This window comes from Suricata suricatta, chromosome 4 (genome assembly GCF_006229205.1).
Source record: "Suricata suricatta isolate VVHF042 chromosome 4, meerkat_22Aug2017_6uvM2_HiC, whole genome shotgun sequence".
NCBI lineage: Eukaryota > Metazoa > Chordata > Mammalia > Carnivora > Herpestidae > Suricata > Suricata suricatta.
Window position 1 is genome coordinate 154,823,689 of NC_043703.1, and position 21,693 is coordinate 154,845,381.

A 21,693-nucleotide genomic window follows, 5' to 3' on the forward strand; every position below is an offset into this window, starting at 1 on the left:
AGCCCGCAAAGCTTTGGAAATGGATCTTGGTTAAGTTTCCTTTTGCAGCTATGCAGACTCAGACTTCTCCTTTGTACCTGGGAACATGGTGCATTATTCATGCAAACAGAATCTATTTGTTCTGAGACTTTGCAGAGAAGGAAAGAAAAAGTTAATGGCAAAATTAAGGGAACAAGTGATCTTGGCTGCCTGCGCTTTGGCAGAGAAACCTTACACAGCCATCTAAAGTTAGGCATGGAAACCCTCCTTGGGAGAGGGGCCTGGATGAAGACATTAATGAGAGCAGATCTGTGGATGCTTCTGGAATCCTACCGCCTATTCCTTCTGTGCAGCGCCCGGTGGTTATGACGTCCCTGCCTTTCAAGTTTTCCGGCGCTTAAGTACTAGATGCCTCAGTCAAAATGATGTGGAATCTATTTGTTCTCAGGGTGTATTTTAAAATGTGCAAGACACATAATATTTGCATGCTGTGAGATGGTGGGATGGTTTGATGAAGGAACTTAGTGGATTTTATATAGCGCTCCTGGGGTTAACAGGCACTTGCTTCAAGCCCAGGCACTTGCGAGGGAGCACGTGTTCTTAAATACATGGAGCAGAATTTCTCAGGTGACTGACTCTCCTGAGGCCCTGCACGAATGCAGATGGACAGGCCCTGCAGCAGCCGCCCATTCTCGGGGGATGTACCCAAACACTTGCATGGCTAACCCGCTTCCTCAGGGCTCCTGATTCAGGAGACTCCTGTGTGGGAGGGAAGGTCTTTCTTCCGTTGCCTTATTCACAGCTGCTTACTCCATTTGATGTTTGAACTTAATAGGAGTTAAATTAGGCTGGAAAGGTGGTTTGGAGCAAATTTGTGACGAGCCTTGTTTTCCATGCCAGGTAGTTCATTCAGGTTTTATTCCATAGGAATTAGGTAGCTAACTGCCCTCTTTGATCAAGGTAGAGCACGAGACTTGGTTTCTAATGACTCTGGTAGCCATGGGGGGTCAGGACAGCAGCGAGAAGACCAGGTCAGCCATTCAGAATCGGGTCTTAGTGACTATTGCTCATGAATTTATGCTGCTGCAAGATCATCTAACAGGAAAGGGAGTTCATGCTATCCTCTGCACAATAAAAGCTGAAGAGCAAGGCTTGTGGTGGGGGAGGGGAGCTTCTTTCTTTCTCTGCCTATTTGCTCCTTTCCACCTGCGGGAGAGAAGCTAGTCTAATTAACGCAGTTATGATCTTGTTTAGTCCAGTGGTTCTCAAATGTTAGTGTGCAGTAGATTCACCTAGAAGGCCTGTGAAATGGGAAAACGCTGGGCCCCACCCTGGGATTTCTGATTGGGTGGGTCTGGGTTGGAGCCAATAAGCTTGAGCTGCTAACAGCTTCCCAAGTGATGGTGACGCTCCTTGACCAAGAGGAGCCCCACTTGGAGAACCACTTCTTTCCCTGGCAGTCTCAGGAAACAGTAAGTGTTGTTTTTCTGTTCTGTTTTTAAATAAAATCACCCCTTTTGGTCTGTGGCTGGGGAGGGGGGCTCCGCTCAGAGCTGGAAGGCTCTTTGGGCTGTGGGAGCAGAGGGTCAGCTCCAAAGCCAGATTTGAGGCTTAGAAAGGGCTTCCCCAGGCCTGTGCTTGAGGACGGGAAGCAGTGCACCCACAGGGGCTTTTCTTCATTCCTGCCGCCAAGAGTTGACCTTCCAGGAGGTCCAGCCTGTCTGAAGAGGGGCTGGCTCCCCCGAGGCTGGGAAAAGGAGAGGGGTGACTCAGACCATCCTCCCACAACCCCTGAGCTCTGCAGTCCACTGCTATCCCCGTGCCTTGTAGGTGGCTGAATCAGTTTAATGGATTAAACTCATCTGCACTGGTTTTCTTCCCATTGTGAGGTGGTCCCTGCTCCAGATTTTCAGTCTAAGACCCCCGTGTAAGCCAGCGTGGGCCTGCCTGGGGGCCCAGCTGCCTCACTTTGGTGGGAATAGACTAGGAAGCTCTCTTGGGACCCAGGTCGACAAGGTGCAACCTCCACTTTTTGTTTATCATCTGGTATTTCTATTCTCTGGATTTCTAGACAGGAAGAGAGCAAGAGGGGCCAGAAATAGGATTTGGGCATCAAACATCTCCTCATACTCTTTGCACCATTTATTTTTATTTTTGAGAGACAGAGAGAAACAGCACAAGCAGGGGAGGGTCAGAGAGAGGGGGAGACACAGAATCTGAAGCAGGCTCCAGGCTCTGAGCCAGCTGTCAACACACAGCCCTACGTGGGGCTTGAACCCATGAATCCTGAGATCATGACCTGAGCCGAAGTTGGAGGCTTAACTGACTGAGCCACCCAGGCGCCCCCTCTTTGCGCCATATAGAAAGAAAGCTACCTTCTGGAGCTTCTGAGTACTCTCTCACGTCACCTCCTGCCAAGCTTCAACCTAGAGGGTCATAGCACATGATGGTGCAGTGACAGGCTGACATTATATTACTGGGACTTCAGGTCACAAAATGCAGCTACAAGGTGCATCCAGGACATTAGCCTGTGCTCTTTGGCCTTGAGATTGTTACCTCTAGGGTTTTGACACAAAGTGCTCCATCAGCTCTCCCAGATTGTGTCTTGGTTTTATTTGGATTTCATCCATGGAAGGCCTCGGCTTCATTCAGCTTCCAAAGGCTGTGGAATCCTTCCTATCCACAGGGTCTCGAGCTGGTTCTAGACTGTTCCTTTCATAAGCCCTGAGGGTGGGTGTGGGTTTCAGATGCCATTGTGGAGATCAATTACAGAGAAATGGTGCATATTAAATCAATGAACAGATGAAAAGGAAGATTTCCTCCTTTATCTGCAGCATGTCATCTGGGTGGATGGAAACAGAAAGCCTATGAAATGGAAAAAGCATTAAAACCTCCTATGTCTGGAACAGACTGTTTTTAGGAATCAAGTTTGGTCAGTTATGTTGGAGTAGATTCATTTAAAAAAACAAACAAGTTTTTATTGTCAGATCAGAGGGGAGCAGTGAAGTGAAGGTACTAAAGTGAAGGAGAAAGTGCTGATGGCAGAGGAAGAGCAAATGGGAGAAGACTGGGCGCACATATTTAACTGCTTTTAAAGGAAGAACTAAAAATGAAAGGGATGATTAGATGGTTGCCAGGACAGAGACTGGATTTCTCCCCTAAAATTTTAGCCAAGCAGTACATTCTTAGCATGAACCAGAAGGTTTCCCGGGTAAGGCTGTCTGTGGCATTTTTATGTTTGTTTAGTTGGGGGGAGGGGCAGAGAGAGAAGGGGACAGAGGATTCCAAGCAGGATCTGTGATGACAGCAGGGAGCCCAACAGGGGCTGGAACTCACAAACCCTGAGATCATGACCTGAGCCAGAGTCAGGCACTCAATGGACTGAGCCACCCAGGCGCCCCTGTTGGTGACATTTTTGAGAGATCTTTCAGCAGCGTGGCGGTGGGTGGATCACTCGTAGGAACAAATGGGAGCCACTCGAAAACCTGGGGCAGCACAGGGGCAGCTGACTCGATACCCATTCAGATTGCTAAGGGCATAGCAGTGCGGCGTATTTACTGAGTTCTCACCATAACACGGCGACTTGTGTGACTGTGTATGGCATGTGCTGTGAGCGGAGCTTGGCCAGGGCAGTTATGGAGTAGAGCAGACTTAAGACGGATAACAGCCTTCGTTTCAGCCCGAGAGGTCAACATAATCGGAATGAGGCCTGGATTTGTTGTAGCCCCTGGGGCTGGGGCAAGATCTCCTGGGTGGTGGGCTTTATTTCGTTGGGGGCAGGCCTGGAGGTGACTGACTTCATCTCTGTCAGGCATGGGGACAGCATACGACAAAATCTGGAAGCATGTGTGCTTGTCCAGAGAGCAAAAGAAAGGGAAGGAAAAGTGCAGTGATTCAGCAAACAGGATAAGCTCCACGTAGGGCTTAGAAGAAGGAGAAGCAACTTAGAAAATAGGTTACAATTTCTTTCAACTTCATCTGGCCTGCTGAGAAGGAGGAGGAGAAAAACAAGAAGCAGAGCACTCAGAGACTTCCCCTTGTGTGATAGGGAAATGAAGAAAAAAAAAGAAATTGTGCTGTGTGGAAAAGAGAACAGGAGAGTCAAAGCCTGGAAAATTCAAAGGTTGAGAGATGGGAAGATTTTCAAAAAGAACCCATGATCTAAGGGGGAATTTCATGCATTTGCTGAAGGTGATTTTAAACCAAGATGAATGCAGAGAAGCATTTGCCCTGAAGAGATGCGCTTCGTAAGGCCTTGTAACTTGAGAGCAAGAGGTGGATGTGGTGGCCACTAGTCCACACGGATAAAGTTTGTCTTGGCATCTTGCTGGGGCTGGATAGGCTGGGAATTCAGTTGCTTCGGTGAGCTGCGTGTTCTGGACATCACAAATGCAAGGAAATGTCCACAAAGACGATGTCGCTAGACAGAGTCTACATAGTTCAGGGTTAAGGCCAGGCACATACCATTCACAGTGGAGATAGAATTTCAGAGGGCCAGATCCCAATCTAACTGGGATTGACTAAGTCTTTCAAGAAGTTAGGTTCATCCCAGCACCAGGGACGCTGTGCTTGGGATTTTTTTTCCCTCCAAGAAATCAGAAGGTCACAATAAACTACTCAGAAGGTCACCTCTCCTTACTGATCTTATTTAGATTGGGACCCTTGGGACAAAGAACAGCATCTGGGCAGAACTGAAACCCAAAATATTTTCCCCCTTTTCTCAGCAGGAAAATTCTGTTACGGTTGGTGTCTGGAGATAGCTCTGTGAGCCTGACTTGTTCTCTGAGTTGGGTCTGAGGTTCTAGCTGAACAGGTCCATGTGTGCTCGCCACTCTAAGGCTGTGCTGGCTAAATTTTGTGGGCAGGTGGCACGTGGGTGGCTCAGTCAGTTAAGCATCTGATTTCGGCTCAGGTCATGATCTCGCAGTTTGTGGGTTCAAGCCCCACGCTGGGCTCTGTGCTGACAGCTCAGAGCCTGGAGCCTGCCTCGGATTTCGTGTCTCCCTCGCTCTCTGTCCCTTCCCTGGTTGTGCCCTGTCTCTCAAAAATAAACATTAAAGAAATTTTTAAAAAATGTTCTTGCCATGAATTTGGTGCTGTGGTATTCTCGTGTATCCTTCTGATGGACTAGAAAAAAATGGCGCTCATGAGAAACTTGGAGCCGCATGGACTCCATCTTGGAGGCGCTAAACCTTGTGTCCATTCCTGCAGAAGGTGCCTTGGAGTGCAGCTTCTGCCAAAGAACCCAGGCTGCCTCTGAGTGAGACACAGCTGGCTGAGCAATGACAGAATAGGGGAGTGGGGGACATATGAGTTTCTAGACTATTACAAGAAATTACAAATGCAAAGGTTTAACACAACACAGATTTCTTATCTTACAGTTCCATAAGTACAAAATGAATATTAATTAACTTCATTGGGCTGAAATCAAGGTCTTGGCAGGCCTGTGTTACCTTCTTGAGGTTCTAGAAGAGAGTATGTCCCTTGTTGGTTGCTGCCTCAAGAGGCTGCCCACATTCCTGGGCTCATGGCTCCTTTCTTCCACGTCAAAGCCAATAACCTACTCATAGTCCTTGTCACACTGCTACCTCTGGGTCCGACCTCATCTTCTTCCTCTCTCTTTCCCACTTATGGACCCTTCTTATATTGGACCCACCCAGATAATCCAGGATAATCTCCCTATTTTACTTTTTTAAAGTTTATTTATTTTGAGAGAGAGAGAGAAAGAGAGAGAGAGAGAGGGAGAGAGAGAGAGAGAAGAAGGGAGGGAGAGAGAATTCCAAGCAGGCTCCATGCTGTCAGTAGAGCCTGATGTGGGCTTGATCTCACAGATTATGAGATCATGACCTGAAGTGAGATCAAAAGTCAAATGTTTAGCGAACTAAGCCACCCAGGTATGCTAATCTTTCATTTTAAAGCAAATTGATTAGCAACCTTAATTTTATCTGTGACTTTAGTATTTCTTTACCGTTTAAGGGAACACAGGCACAATTCCAGAGATTAGGGCCAGGACATATTGGGAGTGTGTGTGGGATATTCTTCTGCCTAATCCAGGGAGCAAGGAACTTTGAGTTTAGTTCTCTAAGCTTTAATTGACAGAACAGAGAGGATTCAGGGTTTTGTTTTATTTCCTCTCTTGGGATGTAATAATCAGGAGGTCCATGTTCAAGTCTGAGGCATCTTTATGTCACTGTTCATTTCGTATCTTGTTAGGCGATACCTGGGTGATATAGGTGGGCACACTGAAATGAACAGACTAGGTGGTGTATTTTTGGCCTAGGATACAGTGTTTCTGTGTTGCAAATTTAACTAATGCCTCATTCAGACTCTTTCCAAGGGCTTCTGGGGACAAGACTTGACTGGCCCAGGTCATAGAAGGAGCAGTTGTATGTCTATGCTTATAGGCAGAAGGAGGACCCCTCTGTGCACTGATGGTTTTTTCTCCATTAGCATTGAGTTGGAGGAGGGGTCCCATTTGTCCTTAAGCCTAAGTAGTATTTTCCAGACCAACTTTATTAAGAAACCCTATGTGGATGGTTCTCACCAATTTCTAAGACTAATAAAGCTGTTACATGGATTCCCATTGACTCTTAGATCTTTGAAATTACATGCAAGGGTTAAACCCAGTAGGACAGAGAGAGTGAGTCCTTGGTGCTTAAACCTACCGCACATCTGGGGGTGGGGGTGGGGTGGAATAGGAATCCGTGAAAGCAGAAGTGTAACAATGATGCTATAACACTTCTCTCCTCTGACCAAAGCTGTGACCTAAATTAATATCCCCAGCTTTGTAAACACATATGCATTTTTATGGAGTCTTAACCCACAATGCTGTTATCTTCATCATTATCATCTTCATTAGAGGCAGATGGCAGCAAAGTGTTGCCTACACATTTAGATAATGTTTAAATAATTCCTGGAAAAGCAGCCAGGCGGCCTAATCAATTCTTTGAGGAGCGACAATGGGAGCTGGAGGGGGCAGGGAGAGTAGTTAGTAAAGAATTGCTCTGAGAAATTAATTTGTCAGGTCAAAAGTCAAAGAGTCTTTGAAATTGAAAAATGGAGCCCTTGATGCTAAATTCGCCTCAATATCATTGGGATACATGTTTGAAATCTATTTTATTTGCTATTTTCCTGTTACAAAAACGTACGGTTGCTTGTAGATTTGGAAAATACAGAAAATCAATGCACATACAGAAAATTCACTGTGGAGAATTGCAGTGAATGTGCTTTTATTTAGAGATAGTCCAGGCCTTCCACCCCGGTGCCTTGAACCTCTCCTCCATGGACATTCCAGACCCTGTGGGATTAACTCCCAGGAATTCCTACATTGGTGTCTTTCCCTGATAGAGGTTCCGGGCACCAGCTAAGCTTTATTTCCTGTTTTCTCCCCTTTTGAAAAAGCAAATCTCAGTGTCCTGAAACATTTGTTCTCTTTTTGTTACATCCCTTGGGTCAGGCAACCTTGAAGGTAGCAGCCATTGTGCAGCAGTGAAGATAGATTCTAAGGAGGAGGGCTCAACTCTGTTGATCTGCTGAGTATTTGTTATTTTCTGAATTCAGCATATTTTTCAGGTGGTTTTTCCTTTGATAACACAAGGTGTTTTGAGTTCTGTGAAACATTTTTACTTATTTTTTTAAGAAACAGAGATTAATAGGAATGGCCTATACTTACAATCTCTTTTCTTGAGGAAGCTGAGAATAAATTGACTTCCTCCTTCCCTTCCCATCACTAATTTTTTTTCTCTTCACTCCAGGTTAAAAAATGGATAGAAATATTTTTTTCTTTGCATATTGTTTCAGGGCCCAAATACAAACAGCTGTTGCAACAACTCAATTTTTGAAATGATATTCCTAGGAAAGAATTCTGAAATTAAATACATTTTTAAAACTTTTTGTCATTCAATACAGCCATTTTGTTTTCAGTCTGTTACTTCACTGGGTGTCTCTCTTTTCAACAGGTTTAAAAATCCTTTACAAAAAACTGTATCTATTACTAAAATTAGGTATTTTTCCAGGCAAATAAAAATATTTTGTTTAGCAATTGTTTTCAAGTGCTGTTTGATTTTTTCAAGAATCTTGTGGTGTAACCAAATCAGGGTTTATTTCCTGGGCACTGAGGAGGAAACTTGTCAGAATGTTTCATAACTTTATGTCCCTTTCTTGTTGAATATATTTCTGACTTATAACACATGAACCCCGTGAGTGGGTGGTTAGTGTGGTAACCTCATGGCCACACCACTGGTGAGTGGCAGACCTGTGCCAGAGCCAACATCCTGTATCCGAGCCCTTTGCTCTTGGCACTCCCTACGTGGATACTTTCTATACAAAAGCTCTAAAATCATTTCCATTTATGTGACTGAGGAAACATGAGAGATTGTTAACTGGAGAACTTTTATTTGTAAAGGAAATTTCATATTTGAAAAGTTTTAAGCTGCGACGTTGGCTTTTACTTCACCACCATGACCAAACTCATCAACTGCTCGGCGGCGGAGAGCATGTTGGAAAGATGGAAAAGAAAAATGGACATCAAGTTTTCCTTGTGCTGAGGGATCCTCTGTTGAAATATGATTATTTTGTTGTTATTAATTAATTCAACCGATATTTATGAAGCGCTTGTCCCACTTCGGCTCAGGTCATGATCGCCCCACATTGGGCTCTGTGCTGACAGCTCAGAGCCTGGAGCCTGCTTCAGATTCTGTGTCTCCCTCTCTCTCTGACCCTCCCCTGCTCATGGTCTCTCTCTCTCTCTCTCTGTCTTTCAAAAATAAACTTAAAAAAACATTAAAAGAATTATTGTCTGAGATTGCAGGTCAAAGAAACCCATTCAAAGTGAAAATTAAAATTGCTTTAGTTTTGTGTCAGATAAACTCAGAATATATTAGTTTTCAAATCAAAATGGCATGTTTGTCCTCTAGTCCCATCATGAGGTGGTGGTGACTTAGAAACTTCAGGGCCGATCATGAGGCAGATCATCTCCTGACTCTCCTAGTTTATGACGAATGTCTCTGTTACCGTGGATGTCCGTGCCAACAACAGTTATCAGCAAGGTGTCTTCAATCCTTTGTAGTGGCTGGAGAGCAGGAGTTGGAAATGGGGCCCGGCTCTCATGAGTCTACCATGATTTCACCATAGCTTTGGAAAGAAGAGTAGGCTCCAGGTGACAGAGGAGGTACAGATGAGCATGGACGTGCAAGCAGGTGGGACGAGTGGGGAGATTAGCAAAGCGTGCCTGGTGATGATAATAACGGCTAATGAGGGAGCGCTCCTCCTACGGCAGGTGCCCCTGCTCAGGCGCTGACGTCCATGATCTCGTCTAATCCTCCCGGGGTCCCAGTCTGAAACGTGGTTGAGGCTGAGAGCAAGGGACTTGCCTGTGGTTTCACTGCTGGCAGATATCCAGTCAGGATTGGGCTCCAGGTATTCTTAATTCTTCTCTACCATGTGACATTGTCCTGAGGATTCAGAAGGGAACAGACTAAGACAGGCTGTAGTGAGGAAGGCCGCTTGGGGGGTGATCCTCATATCCTTGAGTAACAAAATTCCCGCTAACATTTTTATCCCTCTTATATCCCTTGAACACTTCAGGTGTGATTCGACAGTTTTGACCATCTACTTCCTTACATTTGGGCATTGCTAACCCATATGGCATTAGTAATTATAATTAGCTATCCAATCCATTATAATGATCACACTTCTCTCTTTATTGCGTGTCTTAGCACCATTCATATTTATGCACACTTCATTCTCTCCATTTTTCTTCCTGAAGCCCAGAATTCTGAGGTTTTCTTTCAAAGTTTTTTGTCTTTTCTTGTATTTTGTCTCAGATTCTAGTACTAAACCAAAAAGAAATTACATAAGGCAAGCTTTCATGGTTATTTTCCATTAGGAAAAAAAACACTACAAACAAAATCACAGGTATTTAGAAAAAGTCCTTAGGTACCTGGCCTTTATTGTGAAAGCTGTTATTATGAAGTCAACTAGAAACGATAATCGTTTGGCCTTACAACGTACCCAATCTATGCCCATGAGATATGGCTAATCTTTACTGCTCTGTTACATGAATCAGAAGGAAGCACTCCCTCTATCCTTGTACATTGCCAGCAAGAGGGAGGTGCCTTGCTGAAAAGAAGCAAGTATCTCTTCCTCCCGGTAGATGTGGCTGTGAGCCAGGACCCAAGCTCGGCAGGTGGGAGGTGGGGTGGGCTGCAGCCCCTACATGCTAATACACCAGGAAGCTTTGTGAAGCCCATGAATGGCACAGTCATGCGTGCATTGTGTTCTTCCTTGCCTGTTATCATCATGGCTATGTAGGTAGATGTATTTTTTCCTCCCACGTAGGAAATAGCAGGTAGGAGGCAGAGTATTTTGCATTAATTTCTCCTAGTCTTACAATCTGTTAGGTGGGTAATAAGGAAACAGACCCAGAAGTTAAGAGTACATAGTTATCAGGTGTGGGAGCCAGGATTCTGACTGAGGTCTGATTAATTCTGAAGTCTGGCTCATTCTTGATGATAAACTACCACTTTATCTCGAACTGGAAAAATCTTCAAACTTGTTGGATGGCACCATGGGCATTTATGAAAAAGAGTAGCAAACAGAATCTTGTGTTGCCTGTGCACATCAGACATTCCCATTTCTTTGTGCAATGTCTTTCTACAGTGAGGTGTCCCCTCTTTTCATTTGTATGTATTCAAATCCTCGCTGTCTTTCTCCATGCCTACCTCCTGCTACTCTCTCCGTATAGGTTTTCTCAATTCACTTAAATATAGAAATAATCTCCCTCTTCCAAATCCCCAAAGCACATTATTTTTTTTCTACACTTAGGGGTCTGATCTTATTCGAATTTCTATTATGGCTATATGCCTATATGCCTCCTCTAACCCTACTACATTGGGCTGTAAATTCTTGGATGCTAGAACTGTGTATAATATGTCTTTTGTCTTTTTAATTTGTCTTTTGTCTTTGCAATTTGTCTTTTTATTACCTCTGCCTGGCATAATACAGTATAGGAACTCAAGTTGGGTTGACTAAATGATAATTAATCAATTATTAGTCAACATTAATCAAGGCTTATAAATTTCCTTTTATTTTTTTAATGTTTTATTTTTTTCATTTTTGAGAGGGAGACAGCATGAGCAGGGGAGGGTCAGAGAGGGAGGGAGATACAGAATCTGAAACAGGCTCCAGGCTCTGAGCTGTCAGAACAGAGCCTGACATGGGCTCAAACCCACAAAACAAGAGATCATGCCCTGAGCTGAAGCTGGATGCTCAACTAATTGAGCCACTCAGGCACCCCAAGGCTTATTTTTAAAAAACATATTTTTAGAGGCACCTGGGAAGCTCAGTAGGTTGAGCGTCTGATTTCAGCACAGGTTGTGATCTCGCAGTCTGTGAGTTCCAGCCCCACAATGGGCTCTGTGCTGACAGCTCAGAGCCTGGAGCCGGCTTCAGATTCTGTGTCTTCCTCTCTCTCAGCCCCTCCCCCATGTGCTCTGTTTCTCTCTCTTTTATAAAAATTAATAAGCATTAAAATATTAAAAAAACATTAAAAAACATTTTCAAACCACCCATACAAATGTAAATAATGATAAAATTTGGGTCACATATTTTAAAGAAAAAACATTTTCAAACCACCCCTACAAATGTAAATAATGATAAAATTTGGGTCACATATTTTAAAGAAAAAACATTTTCAAACCACCCATACAAATGTAAATAATGATAAAATTTGGGTCACATATTTTAAAGAAAACCTTTAAAAATCAAGGAGCAAATGTTATGGCAAACGTTATGGGTTGAATTGTATCTTCCTCAAATTCAAGTGTGATCGTCCTAGTCACCAGTACCTCAGAATGTGATTGTAGTTGATAACAGGACCACTGCAGTTAGTTGGGAAGGAGCTAGAGAGAAACCATGCATTACCTATAGGAAGACCGTAGTTTGAAAGACAGCAGATTTCTCATCTGAAACCAGAGGAAGTGGCACAAAATATTTCAAGTGTTGAGAGAAAAGAACTTTCAATTCTGGATTTTATATGCAGTAAAAATATCCTTTAGGAATGAAGGGAAAATATGAATGTTTCCAGAGGAAGGAAAACTAAAAGAATTTGTTGCTAGCAGAACTACCCTTAAAAAATGAGTAAAGGAAATTTTCTAAGGGCACTTAGGTGGCCCTTAGCCAGTTGGTTGAGCATCCACATGCTAAATGTGAAAACTTCTTAGAATTCTCTCTCTCTCTCTCCCTCTTCCCTGTTGCGTGAGTGTGGTCTCTCTCTGAAAAATTTTCTAAACATAAAATGACAAAAGAAAGAGGCTGGTCTATAGAAAAAGGAAGAACAATTAAATGTATAAATCTAGAGATAATATAATAGGCTATCCTTTTATATGTGACTTTTTAAAAATTATGTTTGGTTGAAGCAAAAGTATAATGTCTGATCTGGGGCTCAGTGTATGTAGAGGAAATGAGTCATACATATGTTATTTTTCAAATTTATGTATTTATTGAGAGAGCAAGAGAGAGTGGGGGTGGAGGGGCAGAGAGAAGGAAAGAGAATCCCAAGCAGGCTGTGTCAGTGGAAAGCCCAACATGGGGCTCAAACTCACAAACTCTGAGTTGAAGTCAAGAGGTGGATGCCCAACCAACTGAGCTACCAAAGTGGCCCAAGTCATTTATATTTTAAAGACAGGATGAGTAAAATAATGTATAGAGATCTAAGATTTCTATTTTTTCTTAAGTAGGAAATGTTCACATAGAGACTCTAATGTTTTATATGTGTATATTGTAATACCTAGATTAACCATGAAAAATACCATTCAAAGGGATATTAAATAATGCAAAATCAAAATGAGATTAACAAAATATTCCAGTAACCTATTAGAAGGCAAGAAAAAGGAAGACACAAAAACGAAGAGTGGAGCAAGCAGAAAGCATATAAAAAGGGCAGATTTGAGCCCTAACAAATAAAAATTTAATTTAAATGTTGATCATCTAAATACAGATTAAAAGACAGATTGGTAGAATGGATAAATATACAGGACCCAACTTTATGTGTCTTCAAGAAATTCACTTGATACATAGCAATATAGGTAGGTTTAAAGTAAAAGAATGGGGGAAGGTGTCCTGCAAATGTAAGTAACAAAGATATTCAGTAACGCTTTGTAAGGCGCCCTTTACGTGGCTCACAGGACAGGAGGGTCCTTAAATGTCTGAGAGGGTGGAACACGCAATGGTTAATTTTACGCTTTGGTAACTTAGGTATGCAATCTGTGATTTTTAGGGAAATGACTACAGTAATTATCATGGAGTACGTAACCTCCAAGCCAGTAGAATAAAAAAATGTGATGAGATAAATCGCCAACCTAAAGGAAGTGAGGAGAACAAATGACATAAAACTGGTGGGGTCAATAGAAAGATGGGGGTAGGGATGGACTTCGAAAGGGAGAGGCTATAATGGATGGTTCCTAAGAGACAGGAAGTTTGCCCTTTAATGCATGTTTTACATACTCTTCACAAGAAAAATTGTAAAGGGGGTTGAAGGGTCCAAGTCCTACTTCTCAATGGGTTGGCCCTGGGAAAGTAGATTCTTCCATTCATTGGAAAGCAGAGAATTCAATCTGTCCTTGCCTCTGTCTTTCATGTCCTTAAAGCTTTGCCCTGGGCTCTCCTGTCTGGTTCGTGTTCTCCCATGACCTCACCCTTGAAGGGAGAGGTCTACCCTGTAAACATTTCTCTTTGCCAACCTTTCCCTCAACTCTTAGATATGCTCAAGCCTTTCTGCTTCCTCAGTTCACCTTCTAACATAGCTGCTGCCTGTGTTTCTCCTTCTTTGGCCAAATGTCTTGATGGAATTATCTAGAGTCACTCTCCTCCACTTTCCCACCCATGCCTGAATTAAAACATCATACTGGTAGACACTATTCTTGTCTAACTCATCAATCATCTGCTTGGAATAAATGCACACATGTATTCCTGATACCTTTTACCATTTGATTTGTTAGCAGCATTTGGCAGAAAAGACCACCCACTTGCTTTGGAAACTCAATTCCTTTGCCTTGAATTTCTATTCTTGTTATTTTCTTTTCCTTTGATCCCTTTTAATCAGTATCTTATTTAGGCTACTCTATGTTTTTGTTGGTTTTTTTCTTTAAGAGCTTTTCCCCTTCATATTCTACATACCCTTTGGAGTTAATTTTATAAATTTCTTTGGCTTACTTTTCATTGGCTCTGTGTGTGTGTGTGTGTGTGTGTGTGTGTGTGTGTGTGTGTTCATTCTTGTTTTGGTTTATGCCTCGTGATACTCCCAGATCTTTATTTTCAATACCATCTGATCTTCTGAACTCCTGATTTATATTTAACCAGCCACTTGTTAGTTCTCTCACTTAAATATCTCCGAGGCATCACAACCCATCATGTCTAAAATGGAATTTTCTTAGTACCTCCCAAACCAACTCTGATTCCTGTTTCAGGCACCGGCATCTTACCCAGCTGCCCTAAACATAGATCTGAGTATCATTCTTAATTCTTCTATGGATGGAGATTCCCATTTCTCTGTTATCCAGCCACCATTTCACATCTCCACAGCTACCCCCTCTACCCATCCCCCACCCCCACACAGACTTTGCTGTTGTTGCCTCTTATTTGGATGGCTGCAATGACTTTTAGACAAGCCCTCCTGTTCCTAGTTTTGCCACTTCCACTCATTCTTCAAGGCTGCCCACCTGACTCCATTCTGCTTATAATTTACACCTACTGGAAATCTCTTCTTTGGCTTCCCATCTCCATTAGGATTTAGTCCAAACCTCTTAATATGGGGAACATGAGTGCCTGTTACATGGGGGGCCCAAGGCATTTAACATTCTGGAATCACACTGTCCGTTTAATATTTAAACAGCATGGCTGTAACCTCCATTCCACAGGAAACCTGTCTGCCTCCTTGCATTGCAGAGTTCTTGTGGGAGAATGGTTAGGATTTCTTCTGATCATCTGATCAGTAAATTCCCCACTGAGCTCTGGATTGTTCTACTTACCTCACATGATTGCTGAATTCTTCCTACATATTAGGCTGCCTCTGTTTTTATTTTCTTCCAAGGAACTTCAATGCAACGCCATAACTGGTGCCATCTGGGGTTGGGGTGCATGGCAGTTAGGATTTTAGCACAATACATGGAATAAACTCACAGTGCTCATTAGTTACTGCTGTTATAAAAGTTATTTGGTCTCACTCCTTACTTCTCTATCTCTTTACTAGAAAACTCTCCTCAACTCTTGCTATTTAAATACATGTTTTAATCATCCTCATGCTTTCACCTGGGCTGTCCATGGAGGCAGGAAGTTCCATATCTTGTAGAGAGTCCTTCATCTCTCCTTGCTCCCCCTCCCTTCTCATATCAGCTACAACCAAGGTCTCTCTCCTTTCTCAAGCAATAGATCCATCATGGTGTTTCTCAAAACAAAAAATCAATTACTCCAGGAATGAAGTGTGTTATCCCCCTGGAATGAAGAAGAGTAGCCATTGAAGATGTCTTGTTTACTAAATAGCACTTTTAATTCCTGCTACATGTGGCTGCACAGCCCTTTGCTATGTGGTCCCAACTTCTCTCAGCCTCTCTACTGTGAGGAGTTTGAGTGGCAGGTAGCTCTTGCACTTCTGGAATCCTCTCTGCCTTTGCATTGCCTTCTTCTCTGCTTCTTGGACCATCTCACGACCAATCTCTTCTGTAGCTAAAACTTTCTAAAAGTCACATGTTAGGTTAACTCCTATAGTGAGGATCCCTCGATGCTCTGGATTGGTTGGATGCTCCTGACATGTGCCTTCAACCCACACTGTCGCCCCTACTGTGGGAAGTATCCCATTTTACCGTAATGATCTGAGGGCAGAGGCTCTTGTCATCTTTCCCACAGTAAACTGTGGCAAGTTCAGTCTTTGATACATTATAGAACTCAAAACACACCTGCCATATGAATGCAAAACAAGTCCATGACTCTCTTCAGAGAAGCTCAGAGGAGTCTTATCATCCTCTACCAATTTTAGAAGAGACTGTCAGTCAAGCAGGTAGATTCTACTTGCTTCCCAAACTATAAAATTTCTAAAATTCTTAACAGTCTCTGCTGTACTAATACTCTGTGATCTTAGGTATTTTATTTTTTTTACAAAAGTAAAATAAATAATAAACACCATTATTTCTTATAGTTTCCAAGCAAAGTGAAAACATTTGGTCTTCCCTAATTGCATCATGTTTCTAGGACATCTGAATTTAAGGTAGGCACTGAGAAATAGCTAGATTACAAAAGAGGCAATTTAGTAAATCCATGTAGCATGAATTTTCTATCACTTTTGCCTAGAATGGGGCTCATTTATATCCTATTTAACTTTGACTCATTTGATTTCATTGTTCTTGAAATATTCTACATTCTTCCATAAACTTAGATCTTCAGAGTATTTCTGTCACGTGACAAAGTTTTTTTTAGAGACTTAAGGATAAAAGAACTATAACTCCATTCGTCCTTCCGAAAACCTTTGATGAGTTCTTTTAAAATTGATTTAGTTAATATTTATAAAGTATTATAATATCATAGACATGCACTCTTTTTAACAAATGATATCAAAGTTACCTATGATTTTAAGCATTTTCTTACATAATGAAGATAATTTAAAACTCCATAGATCACAAAAGTATTTCAGATACCTGTCTGATGTGAGGCTCACAGTGACCTCAAGCAATAGGGGAGTCAGTACTTTTATACCTATTTTACAGGGAATAGCATGGGAATATGGAACTTCAATATGAGGCAAACAGGAGTAATAATCCTTTTTTGAAGAGACATGACATGTTCTGGTTTGATAATATGTTGTATGTCCATGCAAATATCCCATGAAAAATAAAAGCTAAAATAAGTAAGCTCTTCAGAGAATCTAGTTGTGTCAAGCACATTTTAAAAAGACCTAAATCTTTGGGACATAACAGCCGAGCACACGCAGGGCAAACATACTTGAATTTTAGGTTCCTTTATAGAGTTAATGATTAGACTAAAGTGGTAAAAATATGAGGTGACCTTCACATTTAAAGCTGATATTCTCAAACTTCTGTAAACAGAGCATTCAGTTAAGAAAATCCATTTTTAAAAATTATAAAAATGGGTTTGCAGCATCTCAGATTCTAGAATTCCATAGAATTTTAGATCCAAAAAGTATCTTTCAGATCCACTAGTATTAGGACCCTTCAAAGAATGGCAGAATTCTAATGGCATTAGATGCTCTAGGAGTTTCCAAGTACAATGCCATGTTCCAGTCTAGATATATGAGGAAATTTTTATTAATCCTTAATACATGGGGGGCAGAGGGGAAACCTAGCAATTTTTTCATAAACTCATATATGAAACTAAAGAGTTGATTTTAATATTTTAATTGTTCTCATATTTTAATTGATCCATGTTTTTAGAATTGATCACTTTTTGTTTTGATTTAGAGACCTAACCATTGGCAACCCTATCTCTGCTTCTCTCTCTCTCTCTGCCTTCTTTGAGTGTATGTTAGGGAATTTTATTAGTCTGTGGTAAGCCATTTGAGTCTAAGCGACATTAGCTACCACTGGTGCCTCCTGAATATACACAGGGAAGCTGAGGGCCGGCGGTGGCAGATACTGTGCTCTAGGTCATTGCTTGGAACGGAGTCTCTGGATTCCCGAGCCAGGTCTGCCCCGGCCCCCTGCACCAGATCCAAAAATCATGGGATAGCTGTTTTTCTTCTGTGCCAACTCCAACAGCCCATTAATATTCTACTCACTAATTCATAGGCATTAAAAATTGATCCCTTTTGTCACATACTTTTCCTTTTATTAATTATCAAATCACAACAGACACAACTGATTAATAACCCTTGTTGCATGTATTTCCAGATTATTGATAAGGCCCATCTGAGTACTATAGTGAACACAAAGGAAAGGAAGCTTATTTAAAAATCATCAGAGCATTTAAAATGAAGGTAACTAAAACCAAGCCAGTTGCAACAGGAGAATTGTGGGAAATGCATGAGGGGGGAGAATTACTTTCAATGGTAATTTTAAGTAGATTCACTCTTGAACATTGAGCCTCCAGAAGACAGCATCTTAAATACAAATTTTATCCTCGGATAGCAGAAAAACTGTTAACAGCTGGAGTCCAGGAAGGAAAATGGCCTGGAGTATGGTGAAATTCCACAACACGCTATAAAAACACGTGACTGATATTTTTATTTATATAATTTATCTTTAAAGGGAGGCAAGTAAATATTTAAAAAACAAAGTCAATAATTTTCTTTTTATTTGTGCAGACAAATGAAAAGGTCAGTGACTGAACTCCTGATGTGATGTCCTCCCAGGAGACAGGACCACTGCAGTGATTTTTTTTAGCCTTGTAATTACTGCCAGTTTGCAAAGAGCATGCACATTTACATAATATAAAGCAATGTGTTAACAATACAACAAAATGCAGGCTACTACAGCCAGAGCCAGCCAAATTAGCTGGACCTATGGGGAAATGAACTCTTTTCACTTACATGGAATGTTCCCAGGATGCCTAGCAAAGGAGATGTTTTGAAGGTTGATGATAGGAACAGATTTTTCCTGTGATGCCTACCATTCTGCCGATGGTACATACAATGTGCAACAAAAATTGAGCACCAAAAAATTAGAAATGATCCCTTATCTTTAAATGATGCACTAACGTTTACCATACCACTGTCAGTCAGTCAGTCCATCCCTGTGAGAAAGTCCATAAGGCACAGGTGGGGAATGGAGGTTATCAAGGAGCACGGTCAAAGAAAGCCACTTGGGAAGTTAAGTGTTTCAAGCGGAATGGAAACTAGTGTCACAGGACTCGAGATTCATCCTTCCTGCCACCCCCCAAATCAAACAAGCCTGTTTATTACTCAGTGTCTTAGGAAATGCTTGCATCTCGGAATTCACAAGCATATTCATTTTATTTGGAAGATGCCATTACTTTCTCCTGAATCCTGTCATGACTACATGCTCTTACGCATTGAGTCTTGGAGCTGGGATCTTGCGGATGACGGTGTGAGGTTAAGTGATGCCCTGAATCCAGCCCAGATCCAACGCCATAATTTGGTAATTGTCTTCAGGCTTGGAGCTGAGTTTCCCCAGCACAAGCCTGGTCCTTCTCAAAGTAGCCTTTATAGAAAGGATAGTCACAGTAGTCATGTGACCAGATAAGTGCAAATAACTAAACTAATATCACTATTAGACCCCTGGTGTGTCCATGAATAAATCAAGGGGCTCCCCCTTTCCCCCCACTGTGGGAGGCTCAGTTTCAGGTAGGCCATGTTTCTCCAGCACTGATGCTTTGCCCTTTCTCTTCTCCTGGTCCAGCTTTAGCAGTGTCTGCAAATTTCTTGGGTTCTGTTCCCTTGTAAGTTTGCCTGTCACCTTTTGGTGTCTATCAACTTCTGGAGAGATCTCTTTCACTCTTATAATCTCCTAATGATGCTGTAGCTTCAGAAACTGACTTGTATTTACATTTCTTTCAGATTTTAAAATGCATGTAAATGGAGTTCAGATTTTATCTCCCCAAACTCTTAAGACCGCTGCCTCCCTGTTCTGCCTTGTTCTGCGATTGTTCTGGGCTCCAAAGCAAATCTTGATATGGGTAAAGACCTTGAGAGAGACAAAGAGTTCAACCACGGATTCTCAATACAATCTGTTCAGTCACAGATGTGTTGATTTCAAAGTACTCATCTCTGAGTGGTAGCAAAGTGGAACAGAAAGTGTCTGAGGCTTGGAATGTGGAGCTTGAAGCTGCTTGCTACCTCTGTTCACTGCTACCTCTGTTTTATAACTGGGCAACACACTTCTCTGTGAGCCTGATGGGTAATTTGATGTCTAAAGACCAGCTCAGGCTGTAGCCATCTGGGACTTCCCATTACCCTCAAGTCTATAGTATCAGGAGTGGTCCATCCGAATTCTTGACCAGTGTCAATTGCTTTGTATCTATGAGTACCAGGCTATATACACACATCCATGTAAAGCTCTCTCCATTGTTTTTTTGGGAAAGACTAGGGACCAGGTTCTTGGAGCATCTTTGCAAGTCTTGGACAGAGTCCTAATCCTGATTCTAGAGGTTTAGAAAGGCTCATCATCTATGTCCTCACGTATTTCTGGCTGTTGGCTAGTTATGGAGTGGCAGGATCTTAATTTTGCTTTAATGATGTTGTTAATTACAATTAGCTGCTTTTATATCAACTGCTGATTATTAGCAAAGGCTATTTTAGTTTAAATAGTTCCCATAGCTTTTTGGGCTAAAAAGAATGGACTCTAAGACACCTTAGAGCAGAGCTCTCTGTGTCTCTAAATGATTCCATCATTTGAAATTTAGGATGGAGTGGGTCCCCTAGATCAGGTCACTCTTCTGACTTAGACCTTTCTAAGAGGGAATCACAACCAGGTCAGGACATGGGAGTGGGATTCAGGGTCAGGCTTCCCTGTCTTATTAGCTTTTGGATCTTGGACAAGACCCATGTTTGGGTTGTTGGAAAATCTAGATTAAATAAGATACAAAAGAGTTTAGAAACCAGGAGCAAATATTTGCATCCATCTGTACCATTCATGCAGAGCTCTCTCTCACTGTCCCCTAGGGGACATTTAAATAAGGACAACTTCCAAACCACTGGCAGAGAGAACCAGCACAGATTATCCAATGAGAGATGTGAGGGGCACAGAGTGGAGCTATGGGTTGTACACTGAAATGGCAGAGGAGCTTTCCAAGAAGAGATGATTCACATCCCTGAGGAGACATGGAGAAGGTAAGGCATCTCTCCTGACATGATTTTAGAGAAAGACAGTCTTTGATTCTCTCCTCTCAGATTCTAGGTGAAGGGTCCTTACCATAAGGTGCTTTAGAAACTTTCCTTCCATCTCCCCATATTTCCTGCCTCCTATAAGGGAGGGCCAAATCCCAGATGTAAAGAGGATATGGAGATGGGCTGATGGCACACTCCCAGTCTGGACAACTCAACTCTCTCTGTACTCTGGTGCCACATCAGCAGAATAGCTTCAAGTCATTCTTGTTTTTCCTAAGGCTAAGACAAACGAGCATTTCTGCTCCAAAGAGCAGATGTCAAGATGATGAAGAGAGGTGCTGAGGTGGCTCAGTCAGCTCAGCATCTGGCTCTTGATTTCAGTTGAAGTTATGATCCCAGGGTAATGGGATCAAGCCCCACATCAGGCTCCATTGTGAGTGTGGAGCCTCCTTGAGGTTCTTTCTCCCTCTGTCTGTCCCTCCCCCTCTCCCCACTCATGCTCTCTCCCTCTAAAATAAACAAGAAGATGTAAAAAGATGCAGAAACCAGACTACTTAGGAGTCTCTGCCCCAGCAGCCACCATGAACTATGACAATGGCAAAGAATCACCTCAAGTCCCATTGTGTCTCTGGTACTGTCTGCTGGACCCTCTCTCTGTCCACTTCTCCTTACACTCTGGTTCCTCCCATCTTTAGGGACCACTGGCATCTTCATTGCTACTTCTTTCATTTTGTCCCCTTCTCTTCCCTCTTCTTCTTGTTCTGCTTCTTGATAAAATAATGATTATTAGCATAGTCATTCATTACTGTGATCAGTAAGACCAGGCACCTGGGTGAAAGGAGCTCACAGATCAATACAAAGTGACAATACCACACATGGTGTGGCAGGTGTTTGAAGAAAGGCTTCCACTCCAGTCTGGGCAATCC